This window comes from Artibeus jamaicensis, unplaced genomic scaffold (genome assembly GCF_021234435.1).
Source record: "Artibeus jamaicensis isolate MK-2021 breed Jamaican fruit bat unplaced genomic scaffold, CSHL_Jam_final contig_2790, whole genome shotgun sequence".
Classification (NCBI taxonomy): Eukaryota; Metazoa; Chordata; class Mammalia; order Chiroptera; family Phyllostomidae; genus Artibeus; species Artibeus jamaicensis.
Genome location: NW_026521616.1, coordinates 2272440 through 2286670, shown reverse-complemented (window position 1 = coordinate 2286670; position 14231 = coordinate 2272440). Strand labels below are relative to the sequence as shown.

At 50.8% G+C, this 14231-nt stretch overlaps 1 pseudogene; it reads right to left on the bottom strand.

The window, feature by feature from the left end:
* Positions 1 to 1398: 1398 nt before the first annotated feature.
* On the bottom strand, positions 1399 to 2475 carry LOC119061975 (peptidyl-prolyl cis-trans isomerase E-like; annotated as a pseudogene).
* Between the last annotated feature and the right edge of the window lie 11756 nt (positions 2476 to 14231).

Sequence of the window (14231 nt, the reverse complement as noted above, 5' to 3'; positions counted from 1 at the left end):
GTTTTATTGTTGTTTTAGAGTGCACCCTCTTTATAGAAACTACTTTGCTGTAAAACAGGACGGCGCGTCACCCCAGCAGCCTCACGTACCATGTTCACTGTGCCTCTGATCGCCTCGTTGTTTCTTGTGCTTGACTTCATCTCGCGTTGCGCTGTACAGAGACTCAGTGTACAGGCTCATAGCTGGGGAGTGTAGGTACATGGTGGTTGCACCATGTGGCACAGGCTTTACCATTTAGGTTTGTGCAAGTGACTCTATGATATTCACACAGTGAGGAGATTTGCCTAACAACGCATTTCTCAGAATATACAAGGTCTGTCCGGAAAAAGTGCAGCCATTGTTAATATAATGAGAACGGTGTGTGAGCCATGGATGTAGCCTGGCAGCTGAGGAGAGTGGATTTGGAATGCGCATGTGTGAACGATGACGACTTCACTAGTCAGTGGGGGACTAGTCAGTGGGGGCAGTAGATGCTGTTGAGTGAGCATGTGTACTGTGTGGCTGTCACGTTTAAAATGACTGAGTGATTAGAGAAACAAGTCTGCATCAAATTTTGCATTAAGCTTGAACATTTCTCTGTGGAAACTATTCAGATGACCTGAAAGGCAGCAGCTATGGGCAACTGGTGATTGGCAGCTTCATCATCAAAACACGCCCACTCGTGCATCACGTCTCATACACAAATTTTTGGTGAAACATCAAATCACCCAGGTGACTCCGTCCCCCTACAGCCCAGATTTGGCATTGTGTGACTTCTGCCTCTTCCCAAAACTAAAATCACCTTTGAAAGGGAAGAGATTTCAGAACTTCAGTGAGGTTCAGGAAAATAAGATGGAGCAGCTGATGGCAATTGGGAGAATGGTGTGAGGTGTCAAGGTGCCTACTTTGAAGGGGACTGAGATGTCATTGTCCTGTGTACAATGTTTCTTGTATCTTGTATCTTCTTCAATAAATGTCTCTATTTTTCATATTACCTGGCTGGGTACCATCTGGACAGACCTCGTATACTTGTCATTGAGCTACACAGGACTGTAGATGTAACATTTTATTTTATTTTATTGGGGGGAGGATTTATTATATCCGGCAAAATAAATTATGATTCATTTTACCACAAGAAATGTCCAACAGCCACACCGGTGGGCCCAGGAGAGGTGCTGGCGACAAAGGCCTCGTCCAGCCATCCAAGGTAGGGACCTGGCGCTTGTGCCGGCTCCAAGGCCACGGCCATGGCCACGGTCATGCTTGGGAAAGAGCCAGGGGAAGCCCAGGCCAGCCTGCAGGGGAGCAGCTCCAAGCGGACCCCGAGAAGGGCCAGGTCATGGACCCCTGCTTAACAAGTGCTGGATCCTGGGGGCAAACGATCTGGGACCCGCAGACGCAGCGCGGGCGAAGCGCCTCTCACATGCACTCCCCGCAGCAGGAGATGGTCACCTTCTCCTTTGGCTTCCTGTCCTTGCTGCCCTGGGCCTCAGTCTTTCGCAGGACACCCAGGCCTTCCGTGATTTCTCCAAACACCACGTGCTTGCTGTCCAGCCAGTCTGTCTTGTCGCATGTCAGGAAGAACTGGAAACCATTGATATTGGGACTGGAGTTGGCCATGGAGAACAGGCCTGGTCCCCTGTGCTTGAGGATAAAGTTCTCATCAACAAACCTTTTTTAAAAATATTTATTTATTTATCTTTAGAGGGGAAGGGAAGGAGAGAGGGAGAGAAACATCAATGTGTGGTTGCCTTTCCTAAGTCCCCTGCTGGGAATTGGCCTGCAACCCAGGCATGTGCCCTGACTGGGAATCGAACTGCAATTGTCTGGTTCGCAAGCCTGCGCTCAATCCACTGAGCTACACCAGCCAGGGCAAACTTCTTTCCCATAGATGGACTTGCCCTCGGTGCCATTGTGGTTTGTGAAATCGCCGCGCTGGCACATGAACTGGGGGATGATGCAGTGGAAGCTGCTCCCCTTGAAGCCAAAGCCCTCCTCATGGGTGCACAGGCAAGGGAAATTCTCTGCTGTCATGAGAACGACATCTGAATGCTCCTGCTGAGGGCTGGTTCCCGATCCTGGTGTCCATGTACAGCTGCGGATTGGACCAGACCTTTTTTGCAGTGGACTCTCCCTCCTGCCCTTCCACTCTGGGAGGCTCTGACCCCTCTTCCTCTCTATTTTCTCCCAGAGTCTTCCCTGCGAACTTCTTTAACCAGTCATCATCTGACCAAACTGGTCTGGAAGAGCCTTCCTTAATCCTCATTGGTTTGGTCAAACTGACACGAATTGTCCTTCTAATGAGCTCAGATTCATTCATGTTGTCAATCCTCTGCCAACTCAAATTCAACAAAAGCAAATCCTCGGTGCTTTTCTGTTTCATTATCCAGGGGAATCTGAATACCTGTGATGTCTCCGAAAGGAATGAAAGCAGCACGCGGACCTTTGTCATCTGCCTCCCCTGCTGGTCCACAGCACACGTTCGGTGGTGGCCATTTCGCTCCTGCGCTCAGATGTAACATTTCAGACTCATGACACATATTTTATCCCCTTGCCACTACCACAGAATGTAAGCCCCATGAGGACAGGGTTTGTTGTCTGTTTTGCCACAGACAATAAACGAAAGGAGCCGCCCCAATGTAGATGTTCCATAAACACTGATGAATGAATTTGGGGGGGATTCAGACTCCTCCCCCGCCCCCTGCCACACACACACACACATCTGAAGAGAGCCAAGGTTCCAAATCCCGGAATAAGATAATCTAACCTCTCCCTGTCTCCACACCCTTAGCGCCTATGAAATCCTACCCCGAGTCCCTGTGACCTGGACGATGTATCTCACACTAACAAAAACAAACACAGTTTCTGGCCCCGTACCCTGGGAGGAAACCAGTGCTAGATGGCTCGCTCTCTTAAATGCTTTCCGTGTTTTGTCTTGGTTCACCTTCCCACTGGCCAGTGAGGAGGATTTTATTACCCTAATTTTTATGATCTATTTTCTTATTTATCCTCCTAAGCGGGGAAACAGGCTCCAAGGGTTTCAGCGGAGCCAGGATTTGAGCCTGAACCTGTGGGGCTCACACAGCCCCCGCAGGTCTTCCTCCCGCGTCCTGACGCCCAGCGGTGAGGGTCACACTTACTGTTCCCCTTGTAAGTACTGGGTGGCGGCCGCTGAGGGGAGCAACCTAGTCCCTCTCAGGAGCTGCCACGCACCCAGGGGTAGGGTGTGGGGGGAGGGGTTGTATTTGAGGACAGCCTACTAATCCACCAGAGGAGTGGCTGACACTACCGGCTATTGAAAATATTTGAGGGGGGGTCTGGTTACACCCACCTGGGTGGTCTCTCCCTCTGCTGGTGGGCCCCTGGAGCCAAAGCCCCTCTCCTCCAGGAGCCCCCATGAATCCCTGTGAAGGTGGTGAACTCGCCAAGTTCCCATCAGTCCTCCTAGGTCCTCCTCCGACTCCACATTGAAAACCAGTCCACGTGCCTGACTTCCCATGAGCTGCTAACCCTCTGGGACGCTGTCTCCACATCTGTGAAATGGGCATAACAACACTATGGCAAAGGGCTGTCCTAAAGCTAAGGGGACTCCTGCTGTGCCTGAAGAGTGTCCATTCTCTTCTCCCCCTTCCCTGACCCACCCCAAGCAGGTGCCCTATCCAGACCTGGGCTCTGCTGAGTGGGAGGATGATAAGCAGAATGGAAAAATAAATACGTATCTATCCACGAGAAGTAACTGAAGAAAACAGACGGAACCTCGACAGGTACCAGGACGCGGCAGGATGTCATGGAGAATCAGTAAGCCCCAGCCCTGGCTCTGTGGGGCTGAGTGAGAGAGCCTCCAGGACGTGGGTCTGCGAGCCCCGGGCTGGACCCCTCCCGCGTAAGACTTAATGCGGGTTGTGGGGGGGAACACCGGCCTCCCTCTCCTCTGGGCCCACTCCCCCTGGGCCTCCCAACGCAGCCTTAGCTCATAAATCTCCTTCACACAGAGGGCAATAAATCAGAAAGTGGTGGGGAACCCCCAGCTCCCTGCCCCCTCCCTCCCCGCGTCTGGGCGGGGACGCAGGAAGCCCCTGGGACGAGGTGGGAGGGACCCCCAGTCCCCGGCACTGCGGTGTGTTAATTACAGGCCCGGGGCGGGGGCTGCAGGGCCTGATTTATCACTGGGCTGGCAGTCTGTGGGAGCCTTGGAGGGGCGGGGCGGCGGTGGGGGGCGGGGGGTGGCGTGGGGTGGGGGATGGGGTGGGAGGGCTGGGCTGGAGACCTGAGAGGCTCCCAAATTCTGAGGGTCTTGTTGAAATGACAACCTTGATGGTAATAAACTCTAATATAATTATATAAATAAAATATAAACATAGTAACCTTAGCTAATGTTAATTGAGTGGGCTAAACACTTCATTGATTCATTCTTAAAATATTTATCAGACGCCTATTCGATGCCAGGAATCTCGCATATATTATTGTCTCATTCATTTCCCCAAACAGTCCTTCAAGTTAGTCATCAGTGTTCCCATCTTGCGGTTGGAGAAATCCCAGCAAGAAGTGATGGACTTGCCCAAGGTCTCCGGGCGACTGGGTAATGGATCCGGGACTCATAACCCTGACTATCTGTCCCTGGAGCTTAATTTTTTGTATAGCTTCTCCTGCCTCTTAACCCTGCAGAGTCTCAGTCCTCATTTGCAAAAGAGGCCCTTTGCCCTACCACCTCCGGAGGAGTTAGAAGGATGAAATTAAGCCAAAGCTCATGGAAATGCCTTTTAAACTTGCAGAATGAAGCCAAAGTGAGAAGAAATGCGAAGGAGGCAGTGGGAAAGTCTACTGCATGTGTGACTGGGGAACCAACCGCACGGAAGCAGCGAGGCACAGCAGGTAAAAGCGAGGGACTTATCCATCCCGGGCGTCCACACTTCCCAGACGTCCAATGAGTCCTAGAAAACAAAACAACAACAACAACAAAAATGTAAATGCACTGTGGTGAAAAGTCTAAAGCCAAAAACAATGAAAAGTTCTTAAAACAAATCTGGGGGAAAAAATTACCTTCCAGGGAGCAATCTCCACTCTGAAGCTGACATCTTAGCAGCAGCAATAAAAGTGAGAAGACAGCCTCACATCCTCAAAGCAACTAGAAAACATAACCGGCAACCACGACTCCCCCAGGAGAGGCCAAGGCAGGAGAGCCGTGGCCAGCAGGCTTTCTCTAGAGGAGATTCTCAAGAACGGAATTCGGGTGGAAAAATATGACCCCAGACGGAATGTTTGAGATGTAGGAGGTGACAAAGAGCAAAGAAACGAGTAAATACATGAGCAAATTTAAATAAACATGGGATGCATAAAAAAGTTACCTGTAAAGCTCTGTATGGTGATGCCAGATGCTGTAGCGGATAAATCTCCAAACCTCTGGTTTAAACACGGGTCCTTCTCACTCAGGGGATCATTCGACGTGGGTGCTCCTGGTCAGACCGCCTCCCTGGGCAGCCGTCCTCCGGACATGCCGGAGGATGGGCATCTTACCCCTTTTGGCTTGCCATTTAAAAAAAATCTGCACCTAAGAATATTTTTGTTATTAGTTTTAGAGAGAGGCATCATTGTGAGAGAGAAACATTGACTGGTTGCCTCTCACATGCACCCCAACAGGGAACTGAACTGCAACCCTGGTATGTACCATGACTGGGGATTGAACCTACAACCTTTCGGTGTACGGGACAATGCTCCAAGCAATTCAGCAACCCAGCGAGGGCATGGCTCACCATCTTTCAGCTGGGGGAATCCCATGGCTGTCCTAGGTCTTCCAGCCAGGAGGAAGGGGAAGGAGAATCGGGGCTGCGCATGGGAAGTTCTTAGGGGCTGGCCTGGAAGTGGCGCACAGCACGCTGCTCACGTTCATGGGAGAACTCAACCAACTGCAGGAAAGGCTGGGAAATGGTGTGCCTGCTGTATTCATTATCTGTTGCTGTGTAACAAATTGCCTCAAAACTTACTGGCTTAAAATAACAACATTTAAGCCCTGGCTGCTGTAGCTCAGTGGACTGAGCATGGGCCTGCGAACCAAAGGATCAAGGTTTGATTCCTAGCCAGGGAACATGCCTGGGTTGCAGGCCAGTTCCCAGCAAGAGGATGCACGAGAGGCAACCATACATTGATATTTCTCTCCCTCTCTCCTTCCCTTCTGAAGATAAATAAATAAAATCTTTTAAAAAATCAATTCCTTTAAAAAAATAACATTTATTATTCCAGTTTCTATGGGTCAAGATTTAAGAAACGGCCTACCTAGTATGGTTCTGTCCTCCTTTTGTGCATGATGGAGCATGTATGTGACTCCTAGAACTCTCGCAGCCATTCTGCCACCATGAGGGAAGCCACCTTGAGAAATAAACATACACAGACAGCGTATGAAAGGGTCACAAAAGAATACTTATAATTATAGGGATGATTAAACAAAACAAAGTGATTTTAAATGACCACAGAGGAATAAAGGGCCAAGAGCACTCAAAGACAATTCTGAAAATGAACAAGGAGGCCAAGGCATTAAACAAGCATTAAACAGAGATGCTTGTAGGTAGCATTATATTATTATCTTATTATTATTACTATAGAATTGTAGTCTTACAAATAATTAGAGATAGCATAAACTAGTCACCAACTGGAGTTGGAAAAATTGGCACCTGGTTTCCAATACTAAAAATAAATACCTGATACTAATGAAAGCAATAACTCTAATAATAATGGCTACTATTTGCTGACATCTACAAAGTGCTAGAAATTTGCATTTGATTTACCTCATTCTATCCTCACACCAACCCGAAAAGGTATTCTCATTTATTATTGCAATTTCACAGAAGAAAAAACTGAACCTCAGAAGGGCAGAAATGGTTCCTTCAGATCACACAAGGCTCAGCCTCCTGGTCACTGGTCACTGGTCGCTGGTCACAGAGTCTGTTTCCCCTCCTCACAGTAGCTGGAGCCTGTCTTGAGATTCCAGGCTGGGGCAGAGGCTGTCTCTTCTGGGAGACAGGGAGACAGACCCCTCTGTCTACACCAAGTCGGGCCCTTGACCCAGAATTGCAGCTTGGCCCTGACTGACCCAGGGACAGATCTATGGCTGATTAGACTCTGGCTAAAAGCACAGACCTCTTTGTCATCGCTTAATGAGAAGCTAATCACCAGGTCATTAGTGGGTGCAGGTGATGAGGAGTTTGGTACTGGGTGGGAGGGAGGAAGATGCTTTGGGTTACCTGGATGATTTATAGCCTCAGAGGCCAGGCTGGCTGGGGAAGGGGGCCAAGAGGCATCAGGAGGAGAGAGTTCATATTCACAAAGCATCTTAGTCTGGCCTGGCTCTGGGCTGAAGCATACCGTGTTCTGTTTTATTTAATCCTTACAACAAACCTCATGAAGCAGCATTATAACATATCCCCAGTTACAGACAAGGAAACAGGCTCAGAGAGATTAACGAAGCATCTTGCCCAAGCTATACGGCTAATAAATAATGGTCTAATTCCAGAGCCCAAACAACCGCACTGCTCTCAGTGCTATGGCACAGCAGGCGAAGGGCTAAGAAACATTCTAGCTTTAGACCAAGAAGGGACAACGTGTCAGGAGGTGCTTGGTTGAGGGATGCTGCTCTGTGGGCTGGGAGCAGGGGCAGGGGAAAGGGCCTTTTGCCTGCAGGAGCTTCGAAGAAAGAACCCCTGGGGTGCTGAGTAAGTCTGCTAGAAAGAGGAGAATAATAACCACAGGTAGCCCTGGCCAGTGTGGCTCAGTTGATTGGAGCATCTTCCTGTAAATTGAAGGGTCATGGGTTTGATTCCTGGCCGGGTCACATGCCTGGGTGGTGGGTTCGTGCCGGTCAAGGTATGTAAGAGAATGGATGTTTCTCTTCCTCCCACTCTCTCTCCCTTCAGATCCTCTCTCTAAAATCAAGCAGCATGTCCTCAAGTAAGGATAAAAAAATAATAACAATAACTGAATATTACTGAGTGCCTTCTATGTTCCAGGCACTGCACTAAGGGCTTTCTATGTAGGGTGCCATTTAATTCTTACAATTCCATTAGGACGCAGTGATCAATCCATCCTACCGATGAGGAAACTGGAGCTCAGATCTGGCCAATGGCAGGGCAAGGGCTGGCTGGGGGTAGAGAGGAGAAACAGGACAGTTGCTGCCCTCTTCTCTGTGTGGTCAGGGTTCTTGGTTGTAAACAACAAAACCAAACTTGGGTTATGTAAGCGAAAGAGGAAGTTATTGGGCAGCTCCGAGGTCTCTCACAAGATCTATTGGGAAGAAAGGCAGGGAATTAAGTTTAGGAAACTTATAGGAATGATAGGAAATGGGGCTGCTGGACCCACAACGCAGCCAGTGACCTCCTGTAGATGCTCCCAAGAGCACTGGAGACCACTGGCCTTGGCACTAGTAGGGCAACTGCTCCACACTCAAGTCAAGGACCCAGACTCCTGCCTGTCCCTGCCAGACACCTCTCCCGCCCAGAGCTCCACTAGGGGGTGCCCTCCCCTCCAGGTCGCGGTTGTTCAGATCTGCTGCCCAGCAGCCAGCAACGACGACAACAAAAAATCCACCACAAGCCCCAGGGACCCGGGGTCCCCCAGCCCCCCAGGAAAAGGTGACCATTGTGCCATCAGCTCTCTGCCCCTCCTGAGACTTCTCCCATGTCCACAGTGAACCCTAGTTCAGCGCCTGTCACTAGGGGCTACTCAGAAATCTGAGGCCTCAGGCTCCGCTGCACCCACCCATCACCCCCACGTGCCAGTTCTGTCGAATTTTTCGGACTGTAAGAAGCACCAGACCATAAGACGCACCTAGGTTTTAGAATAAAATGGAAAAAAATTTTTTGAAGCAAAAAATGTGGTAAAATATTTAATAACATAAATAACATAGGCTGCCAACCCTGCCCCCCTTACCCCAGTGAGCCAGGTAAGCTACATTTGGACTAAAAGACCCAGCCCACCCCCCACATTTTTGGGGAAGTGCGTCTTATATTTCAAAAATACGGTACTTTCCACACAGGTGATGGCGCCAGCCTCCCTCCCGTACAATCTCCCCTCCCCCACACACAGCTCTGGCTCCTCCGCTCCCCCCTTGTTACCCAACAGCAATTGGGGTCCCGCTGCCCACCGCCACCCTCTAGGCGTAATTCTGGGGGCAGAGGTTTGGTGATAAAAGAAAGGAGTCTTTATTCAAAAAGTACACAATTTTGGACTAACAGCTTTCCACATGCATTAATCACCTAAGCCTATCAATTAAGGCTAAACTCTTTCACACCTGAGTTCTATCATTTGCTGTGTTAGTTTTAATCATCTTGTTTCCATAGGGTTAGGTTACCAACTAAAACAACATAAGATACAAAGCGACAGAATTTCAGAAGAATGGCAGGTTTCTGCCTCAGAGCTGGTCCCCTCTGGAACACACAAAGAATACAGCTGCCACCCCCTGCCAGGCCAGCTGCACCCGGAGTTCCTTCCTGTCCCTCGGGAAACTCGGGCAGCTGCAGCACGATCACCCAGGCATCCTGGAGAAAGAGCCCCAGAGCCGGCAAGCCCGAGAGACCTCTTTTATTTCGAATCTCCCAGGCGCTAACTCCATGTGCTGTGGAGGCATTCAGCTTTTCAGCCAGTCCTGTCCTCGGCTGTTTACCTCCTGCAACCTCCTCCTCCCCAGGGACCTGATCAGATCTCTGCATCAGCCTGGACCCTTACCGTGGCCTCCTAGCTGCAGTTTGTTTTAGAGACGTTCTCCACGCTGTTCAAAGGACTTCTACTGACAATCCAAATACGACTGTGTCACTCCTCAGCGGAATACCCCTTTGTAGAACCTAGTTACCCACATGACAAAAAAACAAAACAACACAAGCTTTTTAGCATGATGCATAGGGATCCATAACCCCATCTCCCATCAGTCCCTGGTCTTGTACATCATGGTTTGGCAAAGTCAATTTACTGTATTTTCCTCATCATACAATGAAGGTTTATAATTCCAGGTTTTAGCACATGCTGTTCCCTGAGTCTTCAATGCCTTTCCACCCCTTGCCTCCTTGGCAAACTCCCATTCATCCTTTGAAGTGCAGTTCAGGCATCACCTCCCCTGTAAAACCTTTTCTGACCCCTCAGAGATGTTCCTACTCCACCCTGTGCACCACTTTCAAACCTTGCACACTCTCTTGTTTTGTGTTATTGAAAGAGTTCACTAGCTGGCTTTCTTCACTAGGTGACAAGCTCCTTGAGGAGCCGTGTCTGTTTTGTTCATCATTGTGTTTTCAGTACCTAACCCAAGACCTGGCAAATAGCAGGGGCTCTATAACTGTAACTTAATTGACCTGGGAAGGTTTGCTGAGAAAGCACAGGGGATGATGAAAAAGATGAGGGCTTCAGGACACTAGAGGTTGGAAGGTGGCAAGAGCCAGCCTTGGCTCCTGAGGGGTGAGAATTTAGGCAGGGAGCTGAAAGGAGGGAGCGAAGGTATGAATTCCAGGGAGTAGGGAAGGACAGTTGGAGAAAGCAGCCCAAATGAACCTGTATTTCCAAGGAAGGAGCGAATGGAGAGGGAAAGCCTTAAAATCCAGGGAGGGGCAAGGCCCCCAGAGGGGAAGGGGTGGAGGCAGAGAAGAGGACAGGACCCCTGGGGAGGGAGGGAGCAATTAAGACACAAAAGCGGTGCCGCCTGGACAGGGGTACGATGGAGGGAGTCCCCATCCAGCGGACAGACAAGGAGAAAGCTAGTGATCTCTCTCGTTTTTAAAGATCCATGAAGTGAGGGGAGGAGGTAAATGTTTCATGTCTTTCCATCTTTTGCCACATCAGAGTGAAAGATGCTCCAGCAGCTTGTGCATGCATGTCACCAACCCCGGCTCACCTGTTACTCTGCTTGCTCCACTGGCTGCCTTGCTGTTCCTGGATGCCCTCCGGCCTCAGGGCCTTTGCACATGCTGTTCCCGCTGCCCGGAAGCTCCTTCCCGGAGACAGCCACAGTGCCTTGTCCCACGCAAATCCCTATTCCGAGGTCACTTTCCCAGGTGGGCTTTCCCTGACCCCACCTCCCTTTACCCCAAACACGTACTCATACTTTCTACCTTTTTTGATATTATTTTTTCTGTAGCATGTATCACTTTCTAACATACTTCTAATGGTACTTATTTACTACATAGATTAGTACATATTTTCCTTATTATTTGCTGTCCACACTAGAATGTGACTTCCACAAGGGCAGGTTTTTGTTTCATTTACAGCTCTACTAGAACATTAGGCAGTCAATACATTTTTGTTGAATTAATAAATGGGCAGAGGCCGAATCTGCTGGTTTCCAGTCCCCACGCAGGAGTCTGTCTCAGTTGAAACGCTGAGGGTCTCGGCCTAAGCGAGAAGGGGGACCGCTGGCCTCTCCGAGGGCCCGCTTTCCGGGAGCGGTTCCGGGCTCAGGGCCCCGTGGGCTCGGCTGCTCCGAAAGGTCCCGGTCCCCGGCTTTCTCCCCGCGGTGGGAGTTCTGCCTCCCTCGGGGGAGTGACGCCGGAACTTCCAGGGCATGAGCAGGAATTTCTGAAATCCAGGTTGAGCCGAGCGGTAATAGGCACCTTCGAGGCCGCCAGCGGAACCGCCTGGCCCTAAATCACCGCCGCGGCCCCTCCTCCCCGCGCCGGCCTCCTCCGGCCGGAGAAGCCGCGCTCCGGGCGGGGGCGGGCTCCCCCCTCCGGGCTCGCGCCCGCGCCGCTGCAGGTGCCGCGGAAATGCTTGGCGCGCCGCCCGCCTTTGAAGTGGGCCAGCGCCTGCCCCCACCCCGCGCGCCCCCCGCGGAGCCCGCACCCGGGGTCGCAGCCAGCGATCCAAGGGAAACCCCTCGATTCCCGGAGTCTGTGGGCAGGGGCCTCCCTCCGGGAGCCCCGGCTATTAGTCAAGAGAGTGTGGCCTCCGAATTTCGAAGTCCAGGCCAGTTCAGGGGAAGGGCCTGCTCCCAGCACTGGGCAGCCTCTGCGGTCTGGGCATCTTCGTTGGTTTCACTAACTTTTTTTTAACATCAATGCGTCGTTGCCTCTTGAGCACCCCCTACTGGGGACCTGGCCCACAACCGAAGCATGTGCCCTGACTGGGAATCTAAGCCATGACCCTAAGGTTGCGGGCCAGCACTCAATCCACTGAGCCACGCCAGCCGGGGCTGGTTTTACCAACCTCTTAACGTCGTTCTGACGGTTCATGGTTAGTGGGGGGCAGAAGAGAAATCTGTGTTTCCATTCCATTTTTTTCTCCTTAGTGTTTTTCTGTTGTTCTTTTTTGAAGCTCAGAGTTGTCCACTGTGGTGAATTTTCCCTCCCTCAACGCGTGGCTAGGGGTGTTCTCAAGTTAATGCACAAGAAAAATTGTGCGCAGTCAAAATTATCCTGGAATAAGACTGAAATTGCAGGACGCGAGGCAATATCATGATATAACCCTGGGCAGTGAGTGGCAGGCAGGTGGGAATGAAGTAGCTGCCGGAACAGACTCTGGAAGAACCAATGTCTGTTGCATCTTTCCCCGTGCATTCACGCCTCTTTGCTGTTCAGACAGAAGTTTGACTTCAAAATGTCTCGGGTGGAGCCTGCGGAGTTCGGGATGCCCCTGCTGAGAACCACAGCTTTGAGACCGCCATCAGATTCCCCCAGGTGCCTGGTGGGGGAGGAATTCTAAAGCATTTCTATTTGGCTGCAAGGCTTACTTTCTTCTCTTTTAATATTGAGCTTCAAAGACAAGTTAATACACATTGGTGGCTGTCAACTCAGGTGAAAGCCTGTAGCACTGGGCCTGGTATTTAATAGGTGCTCAATAAATGTTTACTGGACTGGAATATAGAGCTTGCTTGATCAGACCAGTGTGGAATTTCCAGTTTCATGAGTATCTGATTTTCAGCGATGACCCCATTTATTCAACATTCAGCACATAGGTTCTTGACCTCCGTCGTGCTAGGTATCGGTGCTGGGGGTATCCCAGTGATCCAGATGTGGTCTCAGCATGAATATGCAGTTTGATCTGCTAAATGCTAAGTCGGAGTGAGGAAACACAGGGAAGCTCTGGTGGGGGATGGGGTGGAAGTGGGGGTGGAGGGGGCCGAGAACTGGCTTTGAGAAGGAGGAAAGCTTATCAAGCTGGTATGACCATTACAGGCCATTGAACACAACCCAGAACTCTGACAGGCAAAGAGGTGTGGAGACACCCCAGCTCGGGTACACAGGGGGCTGCAGGCTGACCCCGAATCCCTCAGGCTACCCTGGGCTCACTGGGTTCTTGCCCTCCTGCAGCAGGATCTACTGCAGGGCACTGGCCTGTCGCTTCTGCTCCCTGCCTGGGGTCCCAGCAGCCATCAGCTCAGCTGCAGTCGGAGTTTGAATTATCCAAGAAACCGCAGGCGGCAAGTCTCAGGCCAGGAGGCAGGCAGTTGAGCTGCTCTGGACTTCTCTGGGCTTCCAGCCCAGCCTCTCCACTCTCTCCTGCTTGTCTCTTCATCTGGGGGACCCTCCTTCCCTATCGCCCCACCCCAAGTTTTCTCTCTATCAGCCACACTCTTTGTATTTTCACGTTTGAATATATCACACTGGATTTTGTTTGAAAGGGCAGATGCTGGTCTGTAATACCCATAGGAGGTCAGTGGGGGCTGAGGCGGCCGGGGTGGGGGTGCAGGTGCTCTCCGAACTAAACCACAGGTATAGCCCGAGAAGGGTTAAGAGCTTGGTCTTTGAAGAGCAGCCGCACCACTGGAATTGAAATTCCGGCTCAGCGACAGCTCATCCCCCTGACTCAGGGCAAGTTCCTTAACTCTCTTGGAGTCCAGTTTCCAGTATGTATAATGGGTATTACAATAATAGGGCTTTCGGTATAGGATTGTTGTGAGGCTAAGAAAATGTATGTTTAGAAAGCACTTAGTACCACGCCCGACCTGTATATGGTAAGCACTCAGTAGAAGTCAGTATGAACATTACTATTGTTATTATTAGTAATGATTACGAAGCAGCATCCTGTGGACTGTGAGTTCTCACTGGAAGAAGGCTTGGCTCCGGAAACAGTTTAAACTTGCTTATCATCCAATGGACACGCGCTCCTCAGCTCCTGCGCCGCCCCAGGCAGGTGCTCCCCTCTGAGAGGCTGCCGGGATGAGTGGGAAGGGAAGGCCGGACAAGAACAGGTCATCTCCATCCCTTCATGGGTGTGCTCTGGGCTCGCCCATCGATTTCCCTGGACCATGGGTCCTGTGGGCTCCCTGGGTGCACTCGGGCTGGGCT